Genomic DNA, 14,737 nt, shown 5'->3' on the forward strand with positions numbered 1-14,737 from the left:
TACTAATCCATTCATAAATTAAAAACTACAAGGTATAATCACTTCCTCAAAGTCTCAGTACTGAAGTCATTAGTACACACTCGAATGTGTCATTTTGTATTCCCACCATCAATCTCGGTCCAAAAATAGTAAATTAAAACTTAATTTTAACAAATGATTTGTAAGTTTAAAGCTTAAAAAAATGACCAGTGGTTGTTAATTTTTGTTGTGTTTTGGTTTTTGTTGTAGTATATGTGTGTGTGTGTGTGTGCGTGTGTGTTTACCTTATTTGGGTTTTGCTGATGTTTGGTTATCTATTGCTTGTTTCCATGAATGTAGCTAACTTCTTTGGGTTGGAGTTTTTCTTTAAGTGCTTTTTGCAATGCTGGATTTGTGGCTAGGTATTTTTTAAATCTGTTTTTTTTCATGGAATATTTTGTTTTCTCCATCTATGACCATTGAAAATTTTGCTGGGTTTAGCAGTCTAGGTAGTCCATTACTGTCTGAAAAAAACATCTGTCCAGGAACTTCTGGCTTTTAGAGTTTCCATTGAGAAGTTGGGTGTAATTCTGATGGGCCTGCCTTTATATGTTACTTGGTCTTTTTTATTTGCAGCTCTTAACATTCTGTCTTTTTTTGTATGTGTGAGGAGACTTTTTTCTGGCCCAGTCTATTTGGTGCTCTATAAGCTTTTTATACCTTTATAGGCATTTCCTTCTTTAGCTTCAGAAAGTTTCCTTGTCTGATTTTGTTGAATATATTTTCCGTGCCTTTGAGCTGGTATTCTTCTCCTTCTTCTATTCCTGTTTTTCTTAGGTTTTGTCTTTTTATGGTGTCCCAGACTTTCTGGATGTTATGACTTTGTTGGCTTTAACATTTTCTTCAACCAGTAAATCTATTTCTTCTATTGTATCTTCAGTGCCTGAGATTTTCTCTTCCATGTCTTGTATTCTTTTGGTGTTGCTTGCATCTGTTGTTTCTGCTTGCTTCCCCAGATTTTCCATTTCCGGAATACCCTGTTTGTGCTTTTTAATTGTTTATACTTCAATGTTCAATTCTTGAACTGTTTCCTTCACCTGTTTGATTGGTTTATATTCACTTTATTGTTTGTTTTAAAAGATTTATTGATTTCCTCCAATTTTTTTATTTGTCTTTTCCTTGATTTCTTTAAGGGATTTTTTTCTCATTTCCTCTTTAAGGGTCTCTGTCATCTTCACAAAGTAATTTTAAGTTAGTTTTCTTGTGTTTCATCTTCATTGTTATGTTCAGGTCCTTCTTGCTGTTGTACGATCCCTGGATTCTGGTGGTGCCATATTACTCTTTCGGTTATTGAATGTATTCTTACACTGGCATTTACTCATCTGTTCTTCTAACTGGTGTGGTTTGTATCTGTCCCTGTTCTTCCAACTGGTATGGTTTATGCCTGTGCCTATGTAGTGTTCTGAGGTTGCAGGGGAAGGCTGGCTGTGGAGAGGATATTCAGGTAAGTGGGGCTGGGCAGTGGATTGGGTCTTGGAGGGACAGTGCCCAGTGGGTGGCAGGGGTGGGTGTAGAGTCACCTGCTTGCAGGCTGGTGGAAACTGTACCAGAGCAGTGAAATTCTACCAGATTTGGGGGCAGGGCCCAGCTGCCTTGCTGGTGCTGGGATGGGAGGAGGAGGGGCACCGGATGTGCCCTGGGGTTTAGGATCTGGACTTTGGGGAAGTCCAGCTGGGAAGCCAGTCACTTGCCAGTTTTTCAAAATTGTTTGGCTCATGTCTGTGACTATGTAGTCTTCTGGGAAGGGATAGCTACAGGAAGGATGTGTAGGTGCCTGGGTTGGGTGGAGAAGTGGGTCTTGGATGGACAGAGTACAGAGGGTGGCAGGGATTTTGGTACATCATGGATGTAGGTTTCCTACCTGCTTGCTGACTGGTGGGGACTCAGTTATCTACTTTATTTACCCTAGTCAATATAGTGATCAAAGTCTTAGTTCACCTCATAAAATAACAGAAAGTAGCTAGGTAGAAATTGTTGTAATTTAAGACAAGCAGCGCTCGAAAGAAAGATACCATGAAACAGGGTTCAGGCTTAGGGAATTTTATTAAGAAACGGGATCATAAAAAGGGGAAAGGGGCTGAGCGGTGGTGGTGTATGCCTTCAATCCTAGCACTTGAGATGCAGAGGCAGACGGATCTCTGCGAGTTCGATGTCAGCCTGGTCTGCAAAGCTACACAGAGAAACCCTGTGTCAAAAATCAAAAAAGTGGTGGGAGGGCAGGGGGAGACTGGTCTCTGGAGACGAGCATCAGGAGAGAAGAGAGAGGAAAAAGGGGAAGAAAGAGGTAGAGCGATAAAGAAAGATAAGAATGGGAGGTGGGTAGGGTAGGGCCCTTTTAAAAGGAAACGTAGTGAATGTGCACAGGTGGTTCTCTTAGTGGCTGCAGCTGAGGGTATATCCTGTCAGAACCCCAAGGACAGGCCTGAATACTAACAATGGTGGTGCACATCTTTAATTGCAGCACTCAGGAGGCAGAGGCAGTAGCATCTCTTGAGTTTGACAACAGCATGGTCTACAGAGTGAGTTCCAGGGTATCCAGGAAAATACAGAGAAACACCATTTTAAAGAAAAAACAAACAAATAACCCAAACCCAAAACCAAATCAAACCAAACCAAGTCACAAAAAATCATCAGAAAGAAAAAAAAGGGGTTACAAACAGGTAAGGAAGAATATCCCCTTGTAGACCATGGGATCTTATACTTGAAAGACTGTAAAGTCACCACTAGAAAACTCTTAGATATGAAACATTTTCAGCAACAGAGCAAGATAAAAAGTAAACATAGAAATGTCAGATGTTTTCCCATATACCAATAATTAACTTCTAGTAAAGAATGCAGGTGAAAAATAACATTCAAGATCACACTGGATAAAGGAAATCATCTTTAACAAATATCACTGGAAAACTGGATATGTAGATAAATTAAACTCAATCCTTATCTCTTGCTTTACACAAAACTCTACTCAAGATGGATATAAGACCTTAATGTAACACTTGAAATTGCTCGAAGAGAACATTGCCATACATAAAAATATAAAAGGATTTTCTATCAAAGATTTCAGTAGTACAGGAAAGAATTCCAAGATTTTATAAATTGGATTACATGACATTAAAACACAACAACTTCCCAACACCAAAATTAATAATCACCAGGGTGAAGAAAGAACCTATGAAATAGGAAAAGATATCTTTCTACTATACAGTAGACAGGGTATATACAATAAACAACAGAAACTGTCAGGGCTGGGGAGATGGTTCAGTACAAAACACACTTGTTGAACAAGGGTAAGGACCTGAGTTTAAACATTTAAAACTCATAGAAGAAACAAGCTTTGGTAGTGTATATTTGTAATGCTGGTGCTCCTGCAATGACATGGGATGCAAAGACAGGAGAATCCCTAGAAACTCATAGGCTGGCCAGCTTGGTGAATGCAGCAGTGAACAAAAGACCCTGCCTCAAGTAGGGTAGAAAGCTGGGACTGACATCTACACTCATATGCAAACATGGGCATACTCATAAATACATACAACATATACAAAGTCCAAAATTTTTAAAATAGCATACAGTTATCCAATCAATAAATGAACTAATGAGTGGAATAGTTAACAAAAGAAAAATATATATGTCTAATAAGTCCTTAAAAATGATTCTGTAATTGTGGTGGTTTGAATAGATATTACCCCCATAGACTCATGTGTTTGAATGCTTGGCCCATAATGAGTGGCATTATTAGAATTTTTGGCTTTGTTGGAGTAGGTGTAGAGGAAGTGTTCATTTCTTGTTGCCTATGGATCCAGATGTAGAACTCTCTGCTACCTCTCCAGCACCATGTCTGCATGCATACCACTATGATTCCCACTATGAGGATAATGGGCTAAATCTCTGAACTGTAAGCCAGCCCTAATTAAATATTTTCTATTACAAGAGTTGCCTTGGTCATGGTGTCTCTTCACAGCAATAGATACCTTAACAAAGACAGTCAGAGTTTCGTTTCTGTTGTTGTGATAGAATACCCTGACCAAAAGCAACATAAAGGAGAAATTTTATTTGGCTTATAATTCCAGGTTACGGTCTTCCTTTGCAGGAAAATCACAGATGTAGAGCAGAGAGAAATGAATGCAACCCTGCTGTATACTTGGTGTTTCTGGCAGCTTTCTTTATTCCTATATAGTTCAGGGCCCAGTACATGAGATGGTTCTGCCTACATTTAAGATAGGTCTTCCTACCTCAATTAATGATCAAGACTTGTCCACAGGCCACACTGATCTCAAAAATTCCTTATTAAGACTTTCTTCCCAAGTAATTCTAGGTTGGATCAAGTTGACAGTTAAAACTAACTGACACAATATCTGTACCAATAAGGAAAATGTGAATTAAAACTCTTTTCAGATTCTATCTCATCCCAGTCAGAATAACTATCATCAAGAAAAAGAATGACACTATCTATTCATGAGGTTGTGGGAAAAGAAGAACTTTTAGTCACTACTGGTGTAAATATAAACCTGCAGCCATTAGGGAAATGATGGAGGTTCCTTAAAAAAACTGCAAGTAGAATGCTATACCTCCTAATTGCACATACCTCTCTATAATACATACATAGATTCTGAGTCAACATTGGTGTCTTACATTTTTATTGCTGTATAGAAGCACCATGGCAAAGGTAACTTATAAAAGAAAACATTTAATTGAGGGCTTGATGGAGAATGTTCTTCTGTGTATATATTTATCTTATTGGCCAGGCAGGATGATAGGTAGGACTAGGAGACAAGGAGGTTTATGGGAAGTGTAGGCAGAGAGGAGTTGTCATGTGATCCCAGGAAGTGACGTAGCGGGGCAGAAACTGCCACTAGTTAACCATAGAGGTCTAGAGGTCTATACAGACAGGCAGGAAGTGATGTAGCTGGGCAGTAAAATGATAGAAGCAGGGACAAACAGGAGATTGCCCTCTTCTCTGCAGATTTGCTGATCTATCAAAATGTAGCAGGAAAAGGAGTTGCAGGTTCATATGGATATACGTAGATTAATACAGATGGCTTAATAATTTAAACAGAGAAAGCCAATAAGAAACCCTAGTCACCGACCAACACTTTCATAACTAATATAGCATCTGCGTGTTCATTTGGGTCAGGGAAGGGTGGTGGGACTCTGCCAGGACAGAAAACCTCACGTTACAAGGGCTTATTTACAGTTTCAGAGAGTGTGTCCATGATAATGATGGTGGAAGAAGGCAGGCATGGTGCTGGAGCTATAGGTGAGAGTTTACATATGATCTACAAGCAAGAAGCACACATGCGCATGCACAGTCACACACATGCACATACTTAGGGGGCTGGGGTGGGGAGAACCCTATCACCAACTGGGAATGCCATGGGCTTTTGAAACTTCAAATCCCTCCTCCAGTGATACTGCTCCAACAAGGCCATACCTCCCAATCCTTCCTAAACATTCTACCAACTGCAGAACAAGCATTTAAATATATGAGCTTATGAGGGCCATTCTTATTCAAACGACCACACAGGGATACTTGTATATCCATGCTTTATTGTAATGTTCACCATAGCAGGAAGTAGAAACAGGCTAGATAACCGTCAACAGATGAATACACAACGAGAATATACTACATATGTACAGTGAAATTCTATGCATACATTAAGAAAATAGAAATGAAATTTGCATGAAATAGGGATGCAACTGGATATCTTTATGTTAAACAAAGAATAGGCCAGACTCAGAAGGACAAGTACTGCATATTTTTTCTTCTATTCAGAACTTGGGTTTTAAATAATGTATGTGTGTATGTACCTATATGCATTTGTAATTTATAAAATTAGAATGGGAATCATGATAGAGGAGGAGAATAGACCTTAAATGAGGTGACTAATAAGGTAAGCAAATACATGTATTGGGAAAGCAGAGTCAGGAAAAACTGGGCTTCTTACTTAGCTGTAATTACCAGCTTGTCATAATTTTCTTTGCAAGTTGCTTTTGGTCAGTGTATCTTATCACAACAACAGATTGAAACTTGGGTTACCTTACTATGGGAGTTGTTGGTGAGGGAGAGCATAGAGAATTCCCAAACAGTATAGGCTATTTCCATTGCTCCCCTTCCCCCACTATAACTAGATTTTAAGACCCAAGTGATAAAGATACCACATACTTTGGTTGTAGAACATAAGGTAATCTATCTTGAACTGAGCAGGAAATACCCTACTGGCTAGCATTCATAACGTTGGAAAATACTGTGCAGGGTTCTGGGATAGAAAAGGCATCAATTGGGCTGGAGAGATGGCTCAGCTCTTAAAGACTAGACTCACAACTAAAAATATAAGAAAAGACATCAATTGGCTTACCTAGTACTGGATCCTGAATGCTATAAAACAGACATACCAGGTAAGATGTGCCCACTGATGAAATAGTGAAAAGATTGTTTACGGGGACAACCAGCCAGTCTATTGATTGAATGTGAGGTCTGTTCCCCAAGAGGAAATCCATTCTTGGTACTCTAAGTATGTTCAGAACACAAAGCTGGAGAGGTCATAGGCCCAAGGGGAAAACCTATTGATGTTTTAGTAAATGGTTATATCATCAAACTCCCTTCTAAATGTTTTTGTCTTATTCATAGGTTTGTGCTGTTCTCAACCTTGTTCAGAGATGTTTCTTATTGCAGTGGGTAGTGACTAACGAAGAATCATAATTGTTAAAAGTGCTGAGAATAAGCATAAGCAATGGTGAGTTCTCAGCCATAGATGGGATGTATATCTATATATTTATAGATACATCCCACTAATGTTGAGTGTGCGGAAGTAAGAATATAAGAACTGAAGAATGGGAAGGTGATAAGAGCTATAAAATGTTGTCCTTTGGACATGCCCTTACTGCTGCACATATGAATTCACAGAGGCTATGTTTACGTGTTCAGGTTCTGCACCAGATTATTCAAGCCAGATAAAATTTCCAGCATGGAGGTTGAGGGATTCTCAGACCCAAACACTAACTGATGAACTAAGTGGCTACTAGAGGAGGGAGAGTCACTTTCTTTGAGGAAGTAACCACAGGTAGGCTGCCTATATCCAGTGGATGACTCCTCACCCAGTGCAGAGGGGTAGCATTAATTACCACCAGTGGGTTATGAAAAGGAAAGGACATGAAGTTAAGAGGGACATGCATTGGGAGGCTTGGGGGAGTTGAGGTGAGGGAGTAGGAGAATGTCTTAGGGTTTCTATTGCTGTGAAAGACACCATGACCACAGCAACTCCTATAAAGGAAGCATTTCATTGGAACTTGCTTAGAGATTCAGGGGTTTAGTGCGTTATCATCATGGCAGGGAGCATGGTGACACACAGGTAGGTGTGGTGCTGGAGAGGTAGTTGAGAGTTTTATATCTGGATTGCCTGGCAGCAGGAATAGAGAGTGACACTGGTCCTGCGTTGGTCTTCTGAAACCCCAAAGCCAATCTCCAGTAACACACTTCCTATAACAAAAGGCACACCTTCTCCAGCAAGGCCACACCTCCCAATGGTGCTACCCCGTGAGTCTACGGGGGCATTTTCATTCAAACCACCACAGGGTGGTTATGGTAAAGATACTTTCTATACATGTAAGAAAATTTCAATTAATAACAAAAATGAAAGTAGGATACTGAGAGAAGAAAGGGAACTAGGTGAAAGGCAGGAGGGGCAGGAGGAGGGCAGTGGGGGAGGGAAACATATGAAGATAAAGTACAATCACAAAAAGTGAGAACACGTGAGAACAAAGTATAATGACAAAATATAGGAAGATGACATGATAAAACCCATTAATTTCTACACTAACATGAAACAATCCAATTAAAAATAGATATTCTCTTTCATGTGAACTCATTACAACCCTTCAGAAAGAATTACTCTTATAGGAAACAAACATGACCAAGAATGAGGGAGGCTATGGTATATAATAGATTACTTCTCTGAACTCTGTCTCAGGTTATGATAGGTAAGGAATAATATAACACTAAATTAATTAGGTTTTAAAATCAGATTATAGGTAATTTAAAAAAATTAGTCCTAATTTATGCATGTACACAATCTGGATGAATGAAGCACTACTACCCCGGGATAATGTTGAAGTGTAAAATTCCAGATGAAAGCAGAATAATTACCTCTTTTGAGGTTGATTGTTCTATTAACACATAAATAATCATAGATTTACTTTGAGGAGTCAAACTTCTTGGTACATTAAGAACCATTTTTTTTGGTGTGTGTGGAATGAACATAGAAGAGGATGTCTCTCGAGAGAACACTTAAATATATTGATTATCATGCTTTCTGTCACAATGCCAAAATACCTTCTCTTCCACGGGTTTTCAAGGAGTTACATTGTGTTTTTCTGCAAGGTTTGCATACTAGAGGCTCACTAGAAAGGGTGATAGAGATATAGAAAAAGTAAAACTTGTCTTTTGCCTCAGGCTTTGTATTGCCATGTAAAGAAGTATTTGAAATTCACCAATTACATAACATGGGCCACTCAAATCTTCATATATAAATTCCCCGGGACATAACATCATCTTAGCAACATTGGCTTTACCTGGTGCATGGGAGGTTCAACTGTAAAAGTCCCTGGTGAATGTCAAAGTTTAGCATACTGGCCAGGTACCATTGTGGCCACAATTTCATTGTTACCAATGCTGCTAGGTCCCAGTATGCAAGCAATCCTTTAAGGAGCACTGTTTTCTGCCATCCGGGTCCCACAGCAGCATCATCCCCAAATGAACACTCAGAGACTTATATTAATTATTATAGTACTATTGGCCAATAACTAGGGCTTCTTATTGGCTATCTCTGTTTTAATTATTAACCCATTTCTATCAATCTATGTATTGCCACAAGATTGCGGCTTACCTGATACTGCTTGGCATGGTGTTATTCCTCCGGCAGCATCATGACTCTGGCTGTTGGGCTTACTCTGCCTACGTTTACCAGAACTCTTCTCCTCTCCTCTCCTATCTTCCTGCCTGACCAAGTAGTGTTTCATTCATCAACCAACAACAGAAACATATACAGAATAACATCTCCCATCAAAGTCCAATCTCACATATCATTTAATGCAAAGATCCTTTAAATATCCCATACATATTCCTTAATTACCTCAGCATAAAGAGTCCTCTCAGAGTTAGGAGAGATTTCTCTGTTTGTCTGTCTGTTCGTTTGTTTATTTATTCTTGTATTACATTCAGACCACAGTTTCCCCTCCCCTCCCTCTTCTCCTTTCAGGCCCCCCATTTCTCCTCTTTTCCCCAGATCCACTTCCCCCTGTTGCCCTTCAGGAAAGAGCAGGCCTCCCAGAGATATCAACCAAACACAGTGTAACAAGTTATAATGAAGCTAGGCACATACTCTCATACCAAGGCTGGATGAGGCAACCCAATAGGAGGAAAATGATCCCAAAAGCAAGCAAAAGAGTCAGAGTTCCTGCTCCCTCTATTAGTAGAACACCAAGCTACTCACCCATAACATAGATGCAGAGGACCTAGGACAGACCTACACAGGCTCTGTGATTGTTGTTTAGTCTCTGTGAACCCCTATGGGACCTGGTTAGTTGATTATATGGGCTGTGTTCTGCTTGTGTTCTTGACCCCTCTGGCTCCTACAGGCCTTCCTCCTCCTCTTCTGTGGTGTTCCCTGAGCTTCTCCTAATGTTTGACTGTGGTTCTCTGCATCTGCTCCTATCAGTTGCTGGATGAAGCATCTTGTATGACAACTGGGCTAGAGACCGATCTATAAGTGTAGTAGAATATCATTAGCAATCATATCATTGACATTTTTGTTTTGGTAGTCGTATTTGTTCCTATCCTTGGTCTCTGGGCTATCTAGACTATGGTTTCTGGCTATCCAGACAGTGTCAGGCATGGGCTCCCTCTTGTGGCATGGGAACCAAGTTGTACCAGTCATTGGTTAGCCACTCCTGCAAGTTCCGTGCAACTTGTACCCCCAGCATCTCTTACAGACAGGACAGATTGTAGGCTGAAGGTTTTGTGGCTGGGTTGATGTCCCAGTCCCTCCACTGGAAGCCTTGCCTGGTTACAGATGATGGCAGGTTCAGGCTCCATATCCCCCATTACTAGGAGTGTTTGCTAGGGACTTTCCATTGTTTAAGGTTTCTACCTTACCCTCGAAATGACCCCCAATTTTGCAGTCATCTCTCCCAGCATTGGGAGTTTTATTTATGTATTCATTTATTTATTTATGTTTTTTTGAGATAGGGTTTCTCTGTGGCTTTGAAGGATGTCCTGGAACTAGCTCTTGTAGTCCAGGCTGGTCTTGAACTCACAGAGATCCGCCTGCCTCTGCCTTCCCAAGTGCTGGGATTAAAGGCATGCACCAGCACTGCTCTGCGGGGAGCTTTATTTTTTTCTTAAAAAATACATGTATTTGGTTAGTGTGTGTGTGTGTGTGTGTGTGTGTGTGTGTGTGTGTGTATACCAAGGCATGCCTGTAGAGCTCAGAGGACAACTTGTAGAAATTTGTTCTCTTCTTTTACCATGTATTTTGGGAATCACACACATGTCCATCTTACCAGCAAGTCTTTAGCTACTGAGCCATTTCACTATACCAGTAGAACGTTCCTTTGTGCTTGTCTGCCACTTCATTGGTGGCAGATCTTCTGAGCTCCTGCGTTTGAGGAGAAAAGGACTTAAGAGAGCTCTAGGGTATGACTGGTTCTGTTTATCTTCTGGTCTGTAAACCAGGCAGCCCTCTATTTGTATGTCTTTTCAGCTTTTAATAGTGGCTCGGTTTAATATAAAACTTCCTCTATCTAAATTCATGTAAGTTCCTAAGGGAAACCTAGTATCAGTTCATCTTCCTTCAGGCTTTCTTTGGAGTCTTTTAAAGATAACTCTTCCTTTGAAAGATCAAGGTCTGGAGAGGCAGCTCAGTTGTACAGTGTTAGCTTAGCATGCTTGACAATCTATATTCACTACTTGGTACTGTAAAAACAAACAGATGCTTCCATTCAAAGATCAAAGTGACCTATGATTGTGGGTAAGAACCAAAGTATCTTAAGAAGTTGCTCAACACGATGAAGAATAAGAAATATTTACGAAGCAGGAAGAACTGGTTAGCACTGTCACATTAGTTAAAAGATATTTATACTAACCATTTTTTTTTCTGGAACAGGGTTTCTTTTGTAATAGTCCTGGCTGTCTTGGAACTCACTCTGTAAGTCAGGCTGTCCTCAAACTTACAGAGAATTGCCTGCCTCTGCCTTCCAAGTGCTGGGAGTCTAGGATAGCCTTAAATTTATAATCCTACTGCTTCAGCCTCTTAAGTGTTAGGATCACAGGCAGTTTATACATGTCTGGCTAGTCGTAGGATCTTAAATTATTTAGTTTTGTACATAAAGTAAAATGTGTACAGATTATTTACATTACTTATTTCCAGAATATGTTATAAAGTGATACCTTCTTAATACTATGTCTTATTATGATTAATTGTAGTTGCAATATGATCAGATTGTAAAACACTTATGTCATCAGTGAGGCACACTTTGGGGTATAATTTTGAGAGTGTTTCCGGAATGGAAACATGGAGATGGGTGACTTACTCTGCAGAGAGTGTCACCATTTCATGGTCTATGATTCCTAACTGAATAAAAGGGGGGAAAGGAGAAAGCCAGTTGAGTGCCACCATTCCTCTTTCTTTGATTGCTGATCATATCCACTGAACTGTGAGCCAAAATAAGTCATTTTCTTAAGTTGATTCATGTCAGATGTTTGGCAATAGCAAAAGACTGCAACAGACCTTTCCAGAGGTCTTTTCCAGTTATCAGATAAGTCTTCACATTTTGTGTCGTGCCTTACTCAGTTGGAGATGCTATGATAAAGAAGCAAGTGACTGGGGAGATGACTTGGTAGTTAAGAGTGCTGGCTGCTCTTCCAGAGCACTGGAGTTGGGTTTCCAAGCACCCACACCATGAAGTTCAGAATTCTCTGTCAATTCAGCTCCTGGGAGTCTGATGCCCTTTTCTAGCCCCTGTAGGAACCTGCACACACACATGACACACACTCCACACAGACACACACTTACACATAAACTAAAAATATATAAAGTAACTGGGTAAATTGCCATAATACATTGTCTCTGCCATACCAGAATTCCAGATTGAGTGACTTATAAAGGACTCTGTAGGCTTGGAAGTTCATGGTCATGATGCTGGCATGTGGCTTGCTGTGTTATAAAATGGGAAAAGATGAAAAAGGTCAGAGCAAATGCAGGGCTTGCAAGAAGGAGAAAATTTTATAATAAGAATCCCTTATTGGAGACTTTATAACCTATGCTTTTTCTACCAGGTCACAGCTCTCAACATTGTTTCACGGAGCAAAGTTTCAGACACATGAACCCTAAGGTATGTATTCAAAACATACATTTACAAATAATGGAAGTAATCAAGATATCGCAATAGTCATGTTCTGTTGAGGGCTCATTTGGGAATTCATATTGCCATCATTTTTCTGTGTTCTCCTCCCATGGCAGAAAGAGTTAACTAGTTCTCTGTCCTATTCCAATGAAGTTATTAAATCCCATTCACAAGAGCACCATCCTTATAATTTCCCCCAGTGACTCTACCTTTTAATACCATCATATTGGGGTTTGTACTGGTACACTTTGAATGTTCTTTTTAGCCTGCAAGCAGTGCAGTAACCTGGATGTACACTCACCTTCCCGTTGGTCTGAGAGTCTGATGACTCACAGAACTGTTATTTGTAGTTAGACATAATACTGAGATCCTCTATTGACTCTTGCTTCAAATGGTTAAACCTTTTATAGAGACTGTTGCAATAAATGGATTCTATCAAAAGGAACCCACCAAATTGTGATTGCAAACTAAATAGCTTTGTAGGGACAAAATGTACTCCCAACAAGGGAGCCTTATGTTTCTCTCCTCCCACTGCTTCACTTCTATTCTAGCCGAAGAAAAACATTTCAGCTCAGAACCAAATAGAAATTATAACATTATCTTCTCAAACTCCAGAACTCCTGAACATTAGTACCTCAGAAAGTCTTCTTTGTTCATAGAAACTAAAGATAATTGTGAAGGCCAGTTCCTTTAGTTCTTTCCAAAAGGCAATTATGTTTGGATGTTGGATATTTATACCTTCCTAAGCATTGTAATCTCCAAATGTAAGTTTGGCAATATGCATGTATTTCTGTTATGTAAAGTAATTTTTCATGTCTGTATTGTAAAATAATATAATTGTATTTCATATTTTGTTTGTGATATTTAAAATGTTTACTAGAATAAAGAGATTTTAAAGTTAAATTGCCTTATCTAGGTTATATATACTTCCTTTTTCTGAAGAAAGCAGTCTTTTTTATAGATATCACATGTTCTTATAATATACAGGCTGAGAGACTTGAGAGAGAATATGCCCACAATTCACCCTCATTTTTAGGTGTAAACAATGAAGCAGGGAGAGGGGAACATGTTAGCCAAGGCAAAATGTCACGCTCGGCTTTCAGACCTTTCAGGGTTTCTTATAGGATCTTAAAATCCTTCACAAAACAATTCTAACTTCTCTTCTAAGATGTCTTGTTTTTTAACTAATCTTTCTCTTTGACAATTTCATACATGTATACAATGCTTTCTGGCTATTCTCCCTACAATTTCTCAGTTCCCACTCCTTTGTCAGCCTCCCCCTTTCCTTAAAATCTCTTTCCCATATTTACTGTTTGTTGTTATTGTTGTTGTTTAATGTCCCACAGAGTTTAAAGCACTCTGTGTAACCGGAGTTTGGAACTAACCACTAGAGCCTGGTGGGCTTACCATTGGGCTCACAACTGGGTACTATGGCTCTCCATTTCTCAGAATATGTCATTTGCCAATAGATCAGGGGTAAGGGGTAGGGTCCTATGAGCCACTTGCAGTTAAGAAGGCCCAAGTTGTATGACCTTGGTGCTAGTAGACAGAGCTGTTGTCAGTTCAGATTGTCACAGCTGCATCATGCTTAGAAGATGGCATGTTGCACCCCTACTCCCTTTTTTCTGACCCTCACATTTTTTTCTAGACAAATCAGTTTAAGTGACAAGTTTTGGAAAAGTTGTAGCATTCTGGGGATAGATTGGGTGAATTTTCCAAAACAATATGAAAAAAATATCTTGAGTAGAGACCATGAAATATCAAAGCCCCAGAAACATTAAAAAAGAGTAGACTACTCAATGTAAAAGCAAACATTCATATAAGCCATATCAGGTGCAGAGATATATAGATGCCTGAGCTTTTCTCCACAGATCTGTACTCTCAAAGACAAAGAATGTCTTGTGTGGTAGCACATCTTAAGATTCTTCCCTTCTAGACAAAATCTTTTATTATGTATTTATTTTTGCTTTGTTTTCTCAAGACAGTTTTCTCTATGTAGAGTCCTGGTTGTCCTGGAACTCACTCTGTAGACAAGTCTGGCCTCCAACTCCGAGATCTGCCTGCCTCTGCCTCCCTAGCGCTGGGATTAAAGACGTGTGCCACCACTGTCCTGCTAGTTTTAAATCTTAACAAATTTTGTGAGTGATTACATTTTTGTTTCCAGAGAGTTGAAAGAAATGTATTGATATGGAGTATATAGTTTAATTTGGCTGAAGCACAGGCTATGAATTAATTCTGTTACATTTATTTGAAAAATTCTAGGCAGTCTATGTTTCGGGGGTCTTGACTGCTGTATTAAGGTGTTCAAACTTTTTACAGGATGTAA

The 14,737-nt window shown here is 39.5% G+C and overlaps 1 long non-coding RNA gene across 3 annotated transcripts in view; it reads left to right on the plus strand.

Moving 5' to 3' along the window:
• Positions 1 to 14,737, plus strand: part of LOC121140043 — a 174,968-nt gene that overhangs the window by 21,481 nt on the left and 138,750 nt on the right. For all 3 annotated transcript variants that reach the window (XR_005876879.1, XR_005876878.1, XR_005876880.1), the window contains one exon: positions 12,344 to 12,399. This is a non-coding gene — a long non-coding RNA (uncharacterized LOC121140043). The remainder of the gene's footprint in view (positions 1 to 12,343; positions 12,400 to 14,737) is intronic.

The sequence above is a fragment of the Mesocricetus auratus genome, unplaced genomic scaffold (assembly GCF_017639785.1).
Source record: "Mesocricetus auratus isolate SY011 unplaced genomic scaffold, BCM_Maur_2.0 Super-Scaffold_100003, whole genome shotgun sequence".
NCBI lineage: Eukaryota > Metazoa > Chordata > Mammalia > Rodentia > Cricetidae > Mesocricetus > Mesocricetus auratus.